The sequence below is a fragment of the Mus caroli genome, chromosome 6 (genome assembly GCF_900094665.2).
Source record: "Mus caroli chromosome 6, CAROLI_EIJ_v1.1, whole genome shotgun sequence".
Lineage (NCBI taxonomy): Eukaryota > Metazoa > Chordata > Mammalia > Rodentia > Muridae > Mus > Mus caroli.
Genome location: NC_034575.1, coordinates 27,632,166 through 27,646,291, shown reverse-complemented (window position 1 = coordinate 27,646,291; position 14,126 = coordinate 27,632,166). Strand labels below are relative to the sequence as shown.

The 14,126-nt window shown below is 42.0% G+C and overlaps 1 protein-coding gene across 2 annotated transcripts in view; it reads left to right on the top strand.

Annotated features, from left to right (window-relative positions):
- Chchd3 (coiled-coil-helix-coiled-coil-helix domain containing 3) overlaps nt 1-14,126 on the top strand; it is a 264,762-nt gene that overhangs the window by 224,893 nt on the left and 25,743 nt on the right. The window lies entirely within an intron of this gene.

Here is a 14,126-nt window from a genome sequence, read left to right as displayed (position 1 = left end):
TTTTTGCAGATGATATGATAGTATATATAAGTGACCCTAAAAATTCCACCAGAGAACTCCTAAACCTGATAAACAGCTTCAGTGAAGTAGGTGGATATAAAATTAACTCAAAAAAGTCAGTCCTTTCTCTACACAAAGGATAAACAGGCTGAGAAAGAAATTAGGGAAACAGCATCCTTCTCAATAGTCACAAATAATATATACTACCTTGTCATGACTCTAAGGAAGTGAAAGATCTGTATGATAATAACTTCCAAATTCTGAAGAAATTAAATAAGATCTCAGAAGATGGAATGATCTCCCATGCTCATGGATGGGCAGGATCAATATAGTAAAAATGGCTATCTTGCCAAAAGTAATCTAAAGATTCAATGCAATCCCCATCAAAATTCCAACTCAATTCTTCAACGAATTTGAAAGGGCAATCTGCAAATTCATCTGGAATAACCAAAAACCTATGATAGCAAAAACTTTTCTCAAGGATAAAAGAACCTCTAGTGGAATCACCATGCCTGACCTAAAGCTGTACTTCAGAGCAATTGATATAAAAACTGCATGGTACTGGTATAGCGACAGACAAGTAGACCAATGGAATAGAATTGAAGACCCATAAATGAACCCACACACCTATGGTCACTTGATCTTTGACAAGGGAGTTAAAACCATCCAATGGAAAAAAGACAGCATTTTCAACAAATGGTGCTGGCACAACTGGTGGTTATGTGTAGAAGAATTCTAATTGATCCATTCCTATCTCCTTGTACTAAGATCAAATTTAAGTTGATCAAGGAACTCCATGTAAAACCAGAGACAGTGAAACTTATTGAGGAGAAAGTGGGGAAAAGCCTGGAAGATATGGGCCCAGGGGGGAAAGTCCTGAATAGAACAGCAATGGCTTGTGCTGTAAGATGAAGAATAGAAAAATGGGACCTCATAAAATTGCAAAGCTTCTGTAATGCAAAAGACACCATCAATACGACAAAAAGACCACCAACAGATTGGGAAAGGATCTTTACCTATCCTAATTCAGATAGGGGACTAATATCCAATATATATAAAGAACTCAAGAAAGTGTACTCCAGAAAATTCAATAACCCCATTAAAAATGGGGCTCATTGCTAAACAAAGAATTCTCACCTGAGGAATACCGAATGGCTAAGAAGCACCTGAAAAATGTTCATCATCCTTAATCATCAGGGAATTCAAATCAAAACAACCCTGAGATTCTACCTCACACCAGTCAGAATGGCTAAAATCAAAAACTCAGGTGACAGCAGATGCTGGCGAGGATGTGGAGAAAAAGGAATACTCCTTCATTGTTCGTGGGATTGTACAACCACTCTGGAAATCAGTTTGGTGGTTCCTCAGAAAATTGGACATAGAACTGCCAGTGGATCCCGCAATACCTCCCCTGGGCATATATCCAGAAGATGTTCCAGCAGGTAAGAAGGACACATGCTCCACTATGTTCATAGAATCCTTATTTATAGTAGCCAGAAGCTGGAAAGAACCCAGATGCCCCTCAACAGAGGAATGGATACAGAAAATGTGGTACATTTACACAATGGAATTCTACTCAGCCATTAAAAAGAATGAATTTATGAAATTCCTAGGCAAATGGATGGACCTGGAGGGCATCATCCTGAGTGAGGTAACCTAATCACAAAGAACTCACATATGTACTCACTGATAAGTGGATATTAGCCCAGAAACTTAGAATACCCAAGATACAAGATACAATATGCAAAACACATGAAACTCAAGAAGAATGAAGACCAAAGTATGGACACTTTGCCCCTTCTTAGAATTGGGAACAAAACACCCATGGAAGGAGTTACAGAGACAAAGTTTGGAGCTGAGACGAAAGGGTACACCATCTAGAGACGGCCATATCCAGGGATCCATCCCATAATCAGCCTCCAAACGCTGACACCATTGCACACACTAGCAAGATTTTGCTGAAAGGAACCTAATATAGCTGTCTCTTGTGAGGCTATTCTTGGGCCTAGCAAACACAGAAGTGAATGCTCACAGTCAGCTATTGGATGGATCACAGGGCCCCCAATGGAGGAGCTAGAGAAAGTACCCACGTACCTAAAGGGGTCTGCAACCCTATAGGTGGAACTACAATATGAACTAACCAGTACCCCCCGGAGCTCGTGTCTCTAGCTGCATACTTATCAGAAGATGGCCTAGTCTGCCATTAGTGGAAAGAGAGTCCCATTGGTCTTGCAAACTTTATATGCCCCAGTAAAGGGGAACGCCAGGGCCAAGAAGTGGGAGTGGCTTGGCAGGGGAGTGGGGAAGGGAGGGCATGGGGGACTTTTGGGATAGCATTGGAAATGTAAGTGAAGAAAATAATTAAAATAAAATTAAAAATCAAAAAAGAAAGAAAATCGTCTAAACATCTTAAACTGTTAAAAAAAAGAACTCCACATGTCAATACAAATCCAACTAGTCCCTTTTAATATAGCCATATAGTATTCAGTAGTATTATTCTCATATAATTAGCATTATATCATTTATGAAGCCCTTTTCCTACTAGTGGGTACTCAAGGTCTTTGGTTTCCCCACCCCCTAAGAAATGGCTGCTTTGAAACAAACTCTCAAAAACTGGTATGTACTATGCTTCTTTTACATGGATAGGTTCTTCCAACTATGTGGGTTTTGGCTGCTTTACCTCTTTGTCTTCTTTTACTGATGTCAGAAGTATCTGTAATACCTCATGGTGATGATTTAAAGTTCAGTGGGATAGTGGAGTAAAAAACCCCAGGTGTTAGAAGTGGCCTGAGCTGGAGACACTCTCTAGGAAGCTAGTAAAATGGAGTTGTTGAGGCCAAAGTTGTCTGCCATTCAGATTTGATTACAGTGTTATTTAAATCTGGACTTTCAGGACAACAATACAAACAAAAACTTGTTTTTAAAGAAAAACCCTGGTTTGTAAAACTTTGTGACCTTTTGACTTGAGTGTGGTGAAGTACTACATATTGGCACATCCTTTTCGGGTTTTGCTTTGACTTTGTAATTCCCTAGAGGTGAATTGAAAAGATTCATTGTAGAACTTTTTCCATTAACTCTGGGGAAAACTACAGAGCAAAAAATTGTTCTTTGGGCAGCAATGTCAATCCATGCCTCTTTCTGAGCATTTGGAAACTGTAGCGCCCAGGATCCGATTTAATAGGAGATTTGAAAAGCAAAATGTATACACATCTTCACCTTTTCTAAGGGAGGAGAAGACAAGTGAAAGTATATTCTCAGAACTTGATGATGCAGAGAGAATAAGATGGTTGCTGCAGAGAGGGCATGAGGCTTGGAGTCTTTAAAAGATGTGAGTGCTAAGCTCATGAGACAGCCTGATCCATTCTTAGTAATGAAAAATCTTTTTGTACTTTGTGCCATGAAATGCTCCCTTTCTATGACAGTTTGTGCGAAAGGAGCTTAAGATAGGAAGGTAGAGTAGTGTTTAATAGGCTTTGCCATAGCAGCTGCATAAAAAGGAAATTCGTTTGCTCTAACTTCTAGTTCTGGGTCTTCATGACTTTGTTTTTCTTGTGTATTAGAGCTTCTCTAAGTTTCCATTCTGTAAGGTCATTATAGTCTTAATGAAATAATAAGTGGCTACTACTACGGACTTGTGCTGGATGTTTGTGGCTGCTCTTTACATTACGCCCACAAGGTTCTTGTCCTTGCCATGCTACAAGATGTAGTTGTCCTCCTCTGTACCATGATGTCCATAAGAGGTGTGTGATGCAGGAGCAAATGAAGTCCTTGTGTTCTTGGTGCATCCTAAGCAGCCGGTTATTAGCTAATCATTATCATCATCAATACCATGTTTCTATCAAGTGAGTTCTGTAGGGTTTTTTACTTGATACATATATAATGCAGTAGCTGCTTCCCTAGGGCAAAATCCCTAAGCAAAATAAAAACCACAATGGAGAATATACCTCGATTCTAAAAGTGTATGTTTAAAGACATCCTTTTTTCCATGGTTAAATCATTTGCCAACATATAGAACACTGCTCAAAATAATAATTGCATTTTAGCATGCTAAGTGAGGACAGTCTGATTTGGTTATACATGCGTCTGGGATGCTCAGCTCACATAAGGAATGCTGTTCCTAGCTCATGACATAGTGCTCATCCAATGCCTTGTCACACCTTCAGAATACATGTTTTGTTGGAGATTATGGGAAAGTTTAGGTTGGTGGCCTTTGACATTTATTCCAGACTCATTTGCTTGGCACGTGGCAATTAGTTAAATGTCCGGGTTAGCCCTTAAAAACCTTCTTGCCCCATGTTCGGTCACAGGAAGAAAAGATTGACAGTTGAACGGATCTCTGTCCATGTGAGTATATGTGCCTGTGTGCTTACAGCAGTCTATATAGATGTCTTCGATAGCCTCTTCACAGGTATAGCCCTGTCTCTATGAAGAAAGCCTTGGGAAAACCAGCCTGCCTCCCAGTTCTTGCATGCAGCAGCTTTTAACCATTTTTTATAGCAGTTCAAGAAATCCTGCTTTCAAATGAAATCTTTATAGGTACTTCTAATGCCTAGAGCTGATAATGTGGTATTTTATTACTATAGCTATAGTTTATACACTTATTTACAACCTTATTATAAAATAACAATGAAGCTTATTTTCATGAATATAGCATGTAATAAGTGGGGCTAAGGATGGTGGCTTTGATCTTGTTTCAGCCTCAGTCCCCGTATTTATGCATTTGGTGGTAGTGTTGTAATAATCCTGATTTTGCTGGTAAGTAATGTCAAATGACCCCAGGTTGTCTTTTAACAGCTTGTCTCACAGTCACAAGATACTCATCCATCAGTCTGATCTATATGATTAAGACCAAAATCAGTTTCTGCTTCAAAGCTGAATAATTGACAGTATCTAATAAATCATAATGTAGAGTTTGAGACAAACACCTCAAACGTATCATATTAAGGGACAATATAAAATAATCTGATAGCCCCCAAGCTTCATCCCTCCACCTTCTTCCTGTAGCTCAGCTCATCCTTTACAGTGTTCACCTTGCCCCTTGCCCATCTGCAGCTGTGCCCTCACTGCCTGCACACATAGTGTGCACACTACAGCCCTTCCCATTCTCCTGCCCATGAGCAGCATTCTTAATCTGTAGGGACCTGTGGTGGGGGTTAATTTCTTTGTTTTCCCTGTGAAGTCCTGTACCCTCCTTCCTTCCTCACTGAAGTGCCTCAACTGATTGCTATCTGTGTGTCTGTGTAATCCATGCTCGATTACAGTCTAAGCTGTGCCATAGCTGCCCACACCCCTGTTTTCTCTCTCAGCTGTGAGCCCCAGAAAGCACATGAGTGGTTCGAGCCCATCAATGCAGCAGATGCCTGAGGGTGAGAGCCGGGCAGTTGCTCAGTTAATGCCAGTGGCCTGATGTACTGAATTGAACTGTGCTTAGCAGCCATGTTCTCAGCCTTCACTCTCAGGGTTTTCACCCTGGAAGAGGCCCTAACATAGCCCGGAATTTACAGAAGAGAGAACTTACTGAAAAAGCTTAAGTAAGAAGTATTCCCCTCGCAGCTTCCAGGGCCCATTTGGAGGTTATGCATCCAGTTACAGCTTACAAACCTTGTTCCCAGGTGAACTGAGACCATCTAAAGGGCAGGAAGTTATTCCTTTGTATTTCTCTAGCAGCAGTACGGTGTGTGCAGTATTTGGGCAGCACATGTTGACGTGAACTCATTCAGCAAGTAAGGAGACTGTGAACGTGCTGACCTCTGTGGCAGCCTGTTGATCTGTCATCTCCCTTGGTCTTCTTTGCAGGGCATTAATACAGGGTTGATTTTTGTTAGATATTAGTTATCTGCCAGACTTCATAGCCAGACTTACCTGAAAAAGCTGGGCTTCCCTGTGGCAGGGAAGAGGGTTAGGGGGTAAGAGGATACTTAGATTAATAGGATAGGTAGTATTTGAAGGAATATCCAGTTTATGACAGGCCTTTAACTAATAAACAACTCTAAATTGGAAATTCCTTCAGTTCAAATTTTATAAAGTGATTTTTTTTTGTCAAGGAAAGATTAATGGGACTCGAAATTTCTTGAGTTTTGCTGTTTTGAAGCCTGTTTTTGCTTCTGTTGATGTAGACAGGTTTATATTTGAAAACCAAAGTATATCTCATTAACATTTTCTAGTTGAACCTGAAAACGTAAAATTTTCAAGCCAGGTTGTACTCTACCAAGAATGCCAATTAAAGGCTGTATAACAGGTTTTCTTCTTGCCCACCTCTTTACCTTCCCCACGGGGTCTCTGCTGTCTGCTCTATGAATCTGTCTTAAAAATTAAGAGGAAAGGGGAAAAAAAAAAGACTTTCTGAGCAAAGCACTAGTGGCACCAAGGAGAAACTCCGGTTTACATAAGGACAAGAGAGCCATTCCTTTCTGACTCAGTTAAGACTGTATTGAATGGCAAGTCATTTACGCCACCCAGGTCATTCCCTTACATACATTAATGCGTCCTCACTGTAGACAGAGTGGCTTCACTGTACCAGGGACACATTTATTAAGATGGACAATGGCAAAGACTTCATGTTAACTTTTATTGTCAGGAAAGCCACAGCAGCTGCCACACTCCGGCGTCAGCTTTTGCTTAGATTCATGAAAAGTTTCCCCCGTGAAGAAATCACACCGCAGTGCTGCAGCAGAGTATTGTCACACATGATAGCTGTGTGTGACAGCTATCTAGTGAAGATGACAACTCTAGTGAGGTTTGTCATCTTCTCCCTGCTGTGGGTGGATCAAGCCCTCTGGGCAGCAGTACATGATCCTCCCAAAGGTCACTCATTCACTTCTGCTTAGGGGTGGCAGGAGTCTCCTAGCCTTGGGAGGGAAGGGGGTAAGCTAGTCATTATTTAAGTGCTGGACATAATTGGTTTATTATTTGTTCCTAGAGGACAGTTGTAATTACACATGGTTTTGTGTCTAAATCCAGGCCTGCTCAGTCCTCAGAAGCCCTTGAGTATGTATAGCACTTCCAAGTGGTGGCAGGTGGCTTGTCTCCTTGCTCAATAAGGCTTCCATCCTGAGGAGTGTGGATACTTTGCAACTGTTTTTATCTTCAGTGTACTTTGTTATAGTATAGTGCTTTTTATATGGTTAAAACTTTCCTTTTCTCTGGAGTCCACGGTCTCACATTTTAGTCATATCTTGATGTGCATAACAGCCACTGCGTTTGCCTTTACGTGAAGGTCATCCCGGGGGAAGGCTCTCTACTGATCACATGAACAGAGACATTATGGTAATGCCGGGAAGTAGAAACAACTTAGGACAGCATCTTCACAAAGCCACATTTTGTCATAGTTGAATCTACCTCCATTTTGACAATACATGGGTTTTTTTGTTGATGATGATAATAGTGGCGGTGGTAGTAATGGTGGTTGGTTGCTTGCTTGTTTCTTTTGAGGCTTTCTATGTCCTTTACTGAAGTAAGTTCCTCTAGCAAGGTTTTACTCTCTCACACTTTGTATTAGCTTCTTTCCCTATGGAGACAGTCTGTGTGCATATGGAAGACTGTTCTCCCAAGCAGCAGAATGAAAGGGTATGGACAGAAGCATGCATCCATCACTGCTGAGAAGCAGCATGGCCCCGGCCCAGGCAGCTTCTCTGTGAGTTCTGGTGCTGGAGTAGCTGGGGATGATGAGACAAGCCCTGTCGTAGCAGAAGAAGCATGGCAGCAGCTGGAGAGAGGCACATTTGGCCCATGATGGCAGCAAGATGGCACCCAGGAAGCCCTACTCTCGGGTGTGGAGAGAGCCAAATGAGGAAGGTTGGATGTGGGATGGTGTCATGAAGAGTTTTCTGGAGCAACAGAGCCATTAAATCCAAAGCCAAATGAGCTCGTCTGTTACGTGTGGGGGAAATCCTCTCCCTGTGCTTATGACAGTAGTCTACTGTTAGGAACCTTTCCTCTCGTACATACATTAAAGGGGCAAATGCTGAAGCTCAGCCTAATGTCAGCTTTCAAAACAGGCACAGTTAAGACCAGGGCTTAAACAATAATGGGAACCTACTCTTTCCTCCAGGAAATGAAGAAATCCGCTGCTAAGCCCAGACTTTTCTGTGACTTTGCTTCCCTTTAGAGACTGTGGAGTGAGTCAGGGGGACTCTAAGAAATCTTGTGTTTTGCCAGGCGTGGTGGCGCACGACTTTAATCCCAGCACTCGGGAGGCAGAGGCAGGCGGATTTCTGAGTTTGAGGCCAGCCTGGTCTACAAAGTGAGTTCCAGGACAGCCAGGGCTACACAGAGAAACCCTGTCTCGAAAAACCAAAAAAAAAAAAGAAATCTTGTGTTTTTTTGTATGACAAAGTGCTTTCTGGAAAAGAGCCAAGCCTCTCGAGAATTTTGACATTACAAGAGGTGCAGCCTTAATGGTAGTAGCAGAGGAAAGTGTAAAGCTAAGAGTGCAGCCAAAGACCAGCAGCACTGAAAGGAAGGCTGCTTGCAAAGGAAAGCAAGCACATTGTGTTTCCTGCACTGTCTCAGGTTGGGCAAGGTGGCTCCTGACAGCACTGTGGTGAAAAAGAGTCTGATTTGAGGGGCTCTACCTAAAACTGTCAGGGATTGACTAGTGATGTCTGTCACTGGCCTAAGCATCAAGACAGCTGACTTTGAACTGTGCTTGCTATGACACACCACAAGTATGCATGCATATCTGTTTACCATGTAATTATTGGCTCCTGAACCAGAAACAAAAAGAATGGAGTAGATAAGAAAGGAAAGAGAAAGTCCAAAAGCATTGATGCTTGTTCCTAGAGCTATAAGTATGGGAAAATGAAAAACCTTACACAAGGAATCTTTATTTTGTTACTTCTTGTGCTGATGTGGCATATTGTCAGAGAACATATTATTTCCCAGTCATTTCCTGTGACCCGAGACCAGTGCAACTGTAGCTGGTATTGAAGGGCAGTAAAAAGTAATCAGAGTAAAAACAGCTGTTGCTAGAGCATCCTGTGTGGACCGTCAAACCTGCCATTTTGTTTTCAGTATGAGAATATATTACCATTCTGTGGTGCTCAGAATTTGTAAAACAGTGAAAGATATCAACACTCTGCTATTATGATAGTTTCATGGGCAGAAACCACAATTTACAAGTAGGGAAATGACTTCAGTCAAATGACCCATCTTCTAATACTGCAACAGGATAGGCTCCATTTCTTAAATATTTTTTTTCTTCAATCAAAATACTGGTGCTTATAGTGAATACAAAAAGTGGTGAAGCTTAATGCTATTTGATAGACCTCAGTATTATAATTGATTTACCACCATGTTTAAAAGCTTTGATGAGAGCCCTCATGCTTTATTTCATTATGTATGGGAGTAATGATAATTAACTTGGTAATTATTCAATTTAGATAGCCATACTACTTATTCACACCTTAAACTGGAATTTCAGTCCAGAGCAGCACATGACATGTTCCCCTTTTGGGGCTTTTCCTTCCAAATTCACACTGGGGTTATTAGCCATCTCTGACAGTTTATATTGATCCTTTCAAGCAGATAAGCCTCAAATGACTATTTTATAACCTGAGCCACAGCCATAACCATTATACATCTCTTACCAAGTTGTATGGGCTTTCTACCAGTTAACTTTTGAACAGTAATGAATCCACAAATATCCTGGCTTATTATGTTGGCTCCAAGTTCTAATTCATCCTTCATGGAAGCCACTCCTGCAGTTTCCAGAAGCCCTTTACCTTTTATCTAGGTTTTCTTAGCAGCAGCCCACAGTACATGGAGAATCCTTCTGGCCCCTCTTCTCTCTCCCTGTCTATGAACAGGCTACAGAACCATGGGCATCAATTTTGTCATTTTCAAGCCATGTATATCTTCCTTCCTTCTTTGTTGCTATGATAAAATACCTGAGCAAAGCAGCTTGTGGGATGAAGTTTATTTTGCTTGCAGTCTCAGAGAGACAGTCTTTGTGCTGGGGGCAGTTTTGGCAGCAGGCAGAGAAGGCACAGTGTCATGAACAGGAAGCTGCCTGGGAGGTAGCATCGTATCCTCGAGGAAAGAGTAAGCCAGGAAGTATAGAAACGCTGTAAGCCCTCAGAGCCTGTTCTAGTTAGTGATCCACTTCCTCCAATGAAATTCCACCTACAATCTTCCAGAACAGACCAGCTAGGGACCAAGTGTTCGAACACATGAACCTATGGGACACATTTCACATTAAACCGGAGCACCGCCTAGAGTGATCTCAACAGGAAGCCATCATTAGTACTCTTCTATTTCTTTGTTGTTTCTCAGTGCCCTTTGGTGGTTATAGCTCCTGGTCAGGGCTGGGGAAGAATCAGCCTTACACATAAACACAGAGAAATGGCAGCCAACCTTTTTAATTAAAACTGGCACTTCTGGGCCTCCTGCTGAAGACTGCCAGCCTGACTTTACCAAATGACATTTATGACCCTGAAGATACAGAAACTCAATGAAAGAGGCTGAAAACCAGTTTCTAGCATGTTTGAATACTGGCTTAATGGCAATAGAACTTTAACTGTGTGGTGTTTATTATTCTCAAAATACCCAACTTATTTTAGGCAGACTTCTGCTAGTATGAAAGCAAATTAAAGCAGTTTACCATCAATTCTGCTGAGTCCCCTCACTGCCTGGCCACCAGCAGTGGGTGGATCTGTGCCAAGTGGAATTACTTCAAATACAATTCCATTTATTCGTAAGGAGGACTGCTGCTCCCCATGAGAACTTAGTTGAGGAAAGAAAACGCATATAGGTTTATGCTAATTAGATACCTCATGCTGGAGATTGGATTTTTACAGGAGCACAGCCTTTTACTCCTTCTATCCAACACATGTGCAATAACCATCTTTTGACAGCACTCAGACACTTTAGGCACCTTCAGTATAAAGGAGTCACCAGTTCTAGGGTTGTATTGTAATACTGGACCTGGCTGTTTGAAAGTTCATGTCTGCTTCTCTTTAGATTTAAGGAGAACTAATAGAATCCCAGAACAGAGAAATATATTCATTGAAATATTCTTTGTGTCAATCATCAATGGTGGAAACTGATAAAGAAGCTGCTGTTGAAACATTAAGCAACTGGTCCAAGCTGCTTCAGTAATGAAGAGGTCTACCTAGCCCAGATCTGGACTTTTGGTTTTGAGATGTTGGGCCCTGTGTTTTTGCCATCACAGTAAATGACTAAAGGATGAACAATAGTTTTTCTAAAACCAGATCAGATCTGATCATGCTGCTGTGTTGGGAAACTGTTCTTACTTCCGTTTCCACTTGTCTTCCTAGTACTCTTGGCCACTCATCCTTCCAGACACACCTCCCCACACATATGCACTGGCTCATGCAGGTCACTGCAATATGGAGAAAGTGGCTTTAAAGATGTGCCATCTACTAGAGCTTATAATTAGACATGACTGGTCACCCAGGTAACTTGACATTATGATGACTGTAAAAAGTTCTGTCTGGCGTTGAGGAAACCTACACCACAGACACTATGTTGAGTCAAAGACAAGTTCTTGTGAGGCTGAGATCTGTGGTCTAAATACAGGACACAGGGAGGAAGGGCTGCTGGACCAATGTGTCTTGAGAGCCTATGGAGGGAGCTTGACTCCTTTAGGGCTCTGAAGGGAAGCAGAGTATGAGAAAGCACAGTGGACAGAGCTCATGCTGAGGTGATGTCTTCTCAGACCCAGTAGGCTATAATAGCAGTAGTCCTTTGGACTGAATTCCAAAATAGGTAGAAAGTCTTAAGGATTAGCGTGAGAACTGGAAGTCAGATTTGTCACTTAGAAGGGTCAATCTGGTTATACTTTTGTTCGTAAAGGTGAAGGATGGAGGATGGAAACCAGGAGACAGTTTAGGAGACTAGTGAGACTCCCCAGGCAGCTGGGCATGGTGGCTCAGATTAAGGTAAAGACTATAGAGATGAGGACAAGAGGGTCCATTCCAGATCTAATTGAGACTTTAACTTACAGTAGTGAGAGACAGATTGGATGCTGATAACATGGGAGGAGGATTTATCAAATAGAGCTCTGGTTTTGTGGTCCCAAGTGCTGCAGTGGACAAAAAAGCTCAAGAAGAAACAGGAGGAAATTGAGAGTTCAGTTGTAAATGTGCAGTGCCTATAAAACCCTTGTTGTGGATAGTGGTAGGAGTCCCTGTCTGAGCACCAACTAGAGATCCAGACTGGTAACAGCATTCAGTCATGCTAGGAGTGGAACTACCTGCTGATAGAGTACAGACAGGCAATTACAGAGACAACCAAACAGCCTATGAGCCTGAGGACATCAACAGAAAGAGTAAGCCAGAACTGGGAGAAAGAGCAGGCAGGTGCATACTACAGAAGCTAGGAAACTCTTCTCGAAAAAGGAGGTAAATTTACCAGGTCATCAGTTCTATAATGCCTGCTAAAAATCATTTGATTTTTGGTCTCTGACTTTAACTGGAGCCATTCTGTTGAATAGTTGTATGGCAACAATCCACCATGGTGTGGGCCAAAGAGAATGGGTTGAAGCAGAAGCAGCCTCGGGAAGGATAGAATTTTTTCTTAGAGCTGTGCCACTAGCCACACATGATTGTCAGGCTCCAAAGTTATTAAAATTAAATAAGATTTTAAATTTCTTTCTTTAAGGCAAATTTTAGATGGCATCAGCAACATATGGCTATGAGTGTGTGTTGGACAGCATAGATTCAGAACGTTCCCATCATTATAGAATCTTCTCTTGGTAACACTACTCCAGAAAATGGAGTCATGCTGGTAAAAATGGCCCAGCAGAGGAAAAGCCAGAAGACACCACGAGAAGAGTGCTGCCTCCTAGGATCCCACTAGGATTGGGAGGGCATCAGGTGAGAGTTGGATCCAGCTACAGGGATGGTCGTTTCTTATGAGAGGTTCTCTCAAGAGAAGATGGGCTCAGGTGCAAACTGTATGATAGCAAGGGAAGGGAGTTGTCTTTGACTTCGATCAGTTATTATGAAATAAGGCTCCCTGTCATTAGCCAGCAGCAAAATGGGAAAGCCACTACTAATCTCTCAGAGACTGCCCTGAACATGAGCAGTTGTCATAATGGGGCGTGGGGAATATAGACCAGATATGCAGCAGCATAGTAGGCAGTTACTAGTGTCAATCCAAGACTCCATGGTGATTCCAGTTCCACTTGGTTTGTGATTTTTCTCCAGAAACACTCAGCTGGAAAGCTGTATGAAGGGACATTCAGGGACTGGGGCTCTGTGTGATGGTGTAGATTAATACTGCTGAATTGAAACCTCTGGGGAGATGTAAAACTAATGGAGCCGAGCATGGCGAATCTAATGCAGACATGGATTGAGGAATGCAGTGCTTGGTCCTGCAGTAATACATCATTACACACTTATGAGGGAACCACTGAGATTCACCTACGAAGTAGCCCCAGTGCCAAGCTGATCACCACCCTCGGAGCCTGTGCATTGTATTGTTCTCCATTCATAGTTAGCCTTCTTCATTTTGAGATTCAACAGCAGCATAAAATGTTAAGCCAATTTGTTTAATCTTGCCTGCCCTCTCAAAATGCTAAAATCCATTTATGCAGCACAAGGAAATGAGCTTATATGATGCACTAGAATGCAATGCCTTCTTACTACAACAGTCATGAATCTGTAGTTATTCAGAAATAAGAAAAAAGGAAGCATATTAGGCTCTCTTAGTATTATTACGGGATTATTTTGTGGGTGTTTATAGAGGCACATGTGGCTCATCTGCTTCTACACTCACATCTAAGTTTCACTTTAGTCAGCCACAAAATTCTCTGAAGTGTATTATCCTCTAACTTATTTTATCTCATTTTTATTTGATATTTTCTTTATTTATATTTCAAATGTTATCCCCTTTCTTAGTTTCCCCTCCAAAAAACCCCTTATCTCCCCCGCCTTCCTCTGCTCACCAACCCACCCACTCCCACTTTCTAGCCCTGGCAATCCCCTACACTGGGGCATAGAACTTTCACAGGTCCTCCCATTGATGACCGACTAGGCCATCTTCTGCTACATATGCAGCTAGAGCCATGAGTCCCACCATATGTTTTCTTTGGTTGGTGGTTTAGTCCCTGGGAGCTCTGGGGGTACTGGTTAGTTCATATTGTTGTTGTTCCTCCTATGGGG